Source organism: Vigna radiata, chromosome 8 (genome assembly GCF_000741045.1).
Source record: "Vigna radiata var. radiata cultivar VC1973A chromosome 8, Vradiata_ver6, whole genome shotgun sequence".
NCBI classification, from domain to species: Eukaryota; Viridiplantae; Streptophyta; class Magnoliopsida; order Fabales; family Fabaceae; genus Vigna; species Vigna radiata.
The window spans coordinates 39,530,315-39,535,698 of record NC_028358.1 but is presented as its reverse complement, the minus strand read 5'-3'; positions in this window follow the sequence as shown (position 1 = coordinate 39,535,698).

Sequence of the window (5,384 nt, the reverse complement as noted above, 5' to 3'; positions counted from 1 at the left end):
ATTATTGATTGTGGAGTAATTTTTGACTAATCACATATTAACACACAATCAATGTTCAAATATTGTAAAAAATGTTGTCTAAATATCATTATCCTTCAAAAATTCATTAATTCAGGTTTAAGATCATAAGTATTGAATATATATATATATATATATATATATATATATATATATATAGACATATAGACATATATATATATATATATATATATATAAAGAATGAGGAAGAATTGTATTCTGACTTTGAGTAAGGCAGACAACTCCTTCCATTCAAGGCACTCTTTATTGTTTCTTTGTTTTAGACCACTAAACACTATTATTTTTACATCTCGTATCTGAAGGACAAGTCAAGGTCAACTTTATAATACCATTGTTGAGTTTTATGAATGGAAATTTAATAGGGAGATTTGACACCAATGAGTCAACCCACACAAGAGACTACAATACTACCTTCGACCCAAAATCTCAAGGTATGAGTTTGAGTTTTCTTCATCATATATTGCTCAACTTTATCATTTTTACTCAATATGCAACTCAAACTTACGCTTGGAGTCTTAGCAAAGGTTGATACAAACTTCATGGAAGAAGCAGGTCAAATTTAAAAGAAATAAATAGAATCAAAAAGCAAAAGGTAGCTCAATCACAAAGCTCCCCACCACTTTGTTATATAAGATCTATAGAAGTACATAACCTTACCCCGCACTTTCTTAGTTTAAATGTACGTGATATATATTTACCATAGATAAAGTCAAACAATTGAATATAATATTTATGAGTTTATTTGGTAAGTAGTTAATATAGATTAAATATGCATATAATTATGNAGAGTTATAATTATATACGAATGCAGTGCGTATGTGAATTCATTCGAATGTTGTTTGTAAGTCATTATATATATAGAGATATTTTTCTAAGAAAGCGAAATCTAATTATCTTTTAGTTTAATTTTATAGGCATAAATACTTCTTACACCCTCTCTCATCTTATAAATATCTTTTAAATATCTTTCACTGTTATATTTACTTGATGGTGAAAGGAGAAGAAGTATGTCATTCCTTGCTTTTGTTTCAATTCTTGCCTTGCTTTTGTTTCAGTTCTTGCCAATGATAGAATTAGTTTCCACCATTATGCATACTAATGGATTATTCTAATTAATCTTAGCAAAATACTCAAATTATCTATCTATGATTCCTAAATCCAAAATGGACACCACGCACAGAAAATGGTACTACTTTCAACAACTAGACTCTACTTTTGAGAATACAGAAATCTTATGGGGTATATGTGATCAAGCTAGAGTTGTCTTAGTTGCAACTATTTTACTTACAGCCTTTGATATTTGGTATAACTATAATCTGGTGCACTTTTAGAAAAATGGAATAATGGTATAACTAGAGATGAAATTTTTTGTGACAACAGAGCTATTATGATTGGTTGTTTCACTGTTTCTCTTGGTAGGCACACAACTTTTGAAGTTAAGCTTTTTCTATTTGAACAATATTGAAATAGCTCATTAAAAAAGTAGTTAAACTTGTGGATTGAGAGTAATAAAACAAGTGGAGTTCAAACATTTACTACTCCAAATATTGATCCTTAGGGACTTTTAAGTGGATGGTTCATTTGTTTTTCTCATTGATAATATCTAGAAGTACCATGTATGATTGATGTTATCTGGAATTCAATATGGTTGGGATTAAAATCAATTTCTTTTTAAATTATATTAATATTTTCAACAAAATCTAACTCAGAATACCTTGCCTAAACACAAATTCTCACTTTTGACATATGAAGGGAACATTGTAATTCTAAGGTGTCTCTATCATATATATATATATATATATATGGAAAATATTTCATGCTTTTTGATCATTCAAGCTTCTCTGGAATGGTTGTGATATTGCTGTAAAACTTCTCTTATAGTCTTGAGAGCCTTGTCATATGCTATGAACCCCATGAAATAGAATTCATAACCATCCACTTCACAAGCTCGATGTATTTTTCTGCAGAGTTAAATCGATGTATTTTTCTACTTTTTACAGGGTTAAATCATTCATAACCATGAAATAGAATTCATAAATATATTGTTTTATGTGATTGTTTATATTTATGTAGTGTTGATGTCAAACACTATGGTAAGTACTCTATTTAACCTTAAATTCACTTGTTGCTCAGTCATTGTATGTCCATTAAGGAAAAATATACATTCTAGTCCAGAACTCCATATGGTTAGAGTTTGCAGAGTGAGGAAATAGTTTTTGAAGAGCATTACTAGGAGAGACAAAGGTGCTTTTATAAAATTATTGGATGGATTTTTTTGTTTGAGAGTAAATAATAAAAACATATTTATTTCCCTTTTCTTTACGTAACAGAGGTGAAGATTGAGGTAGTACGTAGGTGGGTTCAAAAAGGTTCTATTATATTTCCTCATTATTATTTCATTTTAGTTTTTAATTTTCCTTATTCTACTTTATGTTTTATTTAGAAGGAGAAAAAACTTTAAAAGTGTACAGGTTATGGTATTTTATTAATATTAAAAAGTCAAAGGGTATGAGAAGTTATTTTAGTAATTAAAGAGAAAAGGTTAAAATATTTATTTTACCTCTGTTTGTGCCATACAGTATGTAAGTTTTGGTTGCAAAGAACCAAACTTAGGGTTTAGATGTCCTGCCTTATAATTAAGAATTAGATATGATTTTAGTTGGATAAATTTTAATATTGTTACTCTTCGCTTCTGTTTTGTTGGTTCTTTATAATCTTTTCTTTAATTAGTTGTCTTGTCAGGAATATCTTATCCTCCTATATTTCTATATCACTTCTTTCTTTATAGTTTGTTTTTTTATTTGAAAACAAAATTACTTTCAAAACAATTCTTGTTGTTGCGCCCTAAATTGTGCGAACAATTTCTTAGACTTTGTGATCATACTCAATCATGTTTGGAGATTTTAATAAACAGGTTTGTTCATATTTAATATTTTCCAAAGCATCAAACTAAAACCTCTAGGCTTACTAAGCTACTGTTATAAGTTTCATAATTTTATGGCTCTGCATGGATTATTGTTGATTTGCTACTCTCTTTTTACCTTCATCTTTTTTCTTTTATTACTTGATTATTTCCGTTTCAGGGAATTTCAAATACTGCTCCATTGCTGGCAAATTCATCTGAGGAAGTACATGTTTTGTCACCTTTAGTCCCATTTTCATCTTTGGGTGGTTCAAAAGGTGAAGGCCACAAGCAGAAAGCTGTTACTAAGCCAGAAACAGTTCAAGCAATATTAAAGGGAATAAAGCAGGTTTGAGATCCATCTCACTGTTCATGACTGTTTGCTTTTGGTTTTCTTATATGCGGCAGTTGGTTTCCCTTCATTAAGGGCATGTTTGGCAGACCTGACAAAGTATATGTTGAGTGAATTTTGTTTGAAATGATTCTAAAGTGTTTAAAAGTACAATATGAAAATTTATATAAACTAAGCATGTTTTTTCCGTCAAACAAGGTTTAATTTTAAGTGTTCCCCATGCATGAATCCTCTGTCATGTGTGACATTAAATATGGATAATTCAACTTATCAATCATATATGTATTTGTAGCTTCTAGCAGAGAAAGGTGAGCTTACAACAAGATTTGGTTCAACAACTCTTGGAATACTTCTTCTGCAGGTTTTGTTCCTGAACTCTTGCATCTTGCAGTCTCATTCTCCAAGTATGATTTTTTTTAATAAAAAAAGATGTGGTTGTTAGGACTCATCTTGTATGATTGATATAGTTAATTTTGTTCATTTTCTGCTTGTTATTCTAGGACTTAGCAATTGTTCCTATACTAGTGTTCTTGTTTGATATGATCGTCCTATTCCTATTCCTAGGCGGTATTAGGATAATTAAGGAATTCCCCCCAGTTCATGACATTATTGTACATTCCCGTATCAATAAAGATAAATAACATTTACCGAATGATTTAAACGATAAAAGCATTAAGCAAAGGTAAAGAACCCAACAATTGATAAAGATAAGCATATGCAAGCATATCAAGAAGATTAGAATTTGGATATAAGAGAGTTTCAAAAGATTACATTGTTCCCCAGCAACCTAGGGTTTAGTTGACCATAATCATGGTGAATCTAGATGAAATATAATGAAAGAATGGAAGAAATAACCCTAAACTTGATAGATTAGAGCCTAAGCATCCAAGGAACCTCCTCCAAGGTGTGTGGAATAGCTCTGGACGTTTCTCTCTATCAAAAGATTACATTTTGATTTGCACTGGGGCTATATATAAGCCAAAAAGATAACAGAAAGATTACAAAATCTAAACTAATAAAAACAGACAACCGCCCAGGCGCCTAAGTAAACCATTCAACGGTCCATTCTGGCACTCAGCGGTTCAATTGGCCCTTCTTTTCATCCTTTTTCTTCCTCCTTCACGGGTCTAAGTCCACCTTACTTCACTTTCATCTTCAATTCTCCTTAAAACCCTGCAAAATAATGTAAAACAAGCATAATATCTCTAAAACCATCTTTTGACTCTCTCATGACTCAACTAAATGTTTTACTTGACTTTAAGCTCTTTCTAAGCCATAAAGGGTGTGTTTTGATATCAAATTTAAGTATGAAAATAACGTTTTTAGACCGTTATCACAACCCCAAACTTAGAACTTTACTTGTCCTCAAGCAAACAATACAAAACGTGGCTTTCCACTTCTTCATCAAATAGTTCAACACTTTTCAAAAATTCCTTTTTCTCACAACAAGTTATTATACAATTTAGACTTTTAGTGGAATCCTATAAAGATGCATGCATGCTTTCAATCCAATTTAGTTTACACAATCAATTCTTTCCCAACAGATGTTTTGTTCATGAATGATCAATCCACTAAGCATATATGGATTTCAACAATTCTCACCAAGCAAGTGTTTCACTCAATCATTCAAGTGTTTAGGAGGTCACTCTACTCTCTGTTGTTCACATGTCACATAAAACAATATTTCCATTCATCTAGAACAATCAAAATCCTCACGTGCAAATGTCATCACAAGGACTTTTCCAAGGCTTGTAATGAGGTTGGGCTATCAAGAAAAAATGGTTTTTCTGGAATACAAAATCCTTGAGTTAAGAGAGTTTTAAATCATCATTCAAAGTTCAAGCACACTCTTATTTTAACCAATCTCACTCATTCCCAACTTCTTCCCTTTTTCCTTTTACATTGAGTTTACTTTACATGTTTCTTTCTCTTTTCTTCTTTTCCTTTCTTTTTCTCATGCTTTTTCTTTTTTCAACTTTTAAACTCACTGCTTTTTCTTTTGCCTTTCAACTTTCCCCATACAACCCCAAACTTGAAGTTTTTCAACACATACAAATATTCTCAACCCAACTCAAGGTAAATCAATTCAAA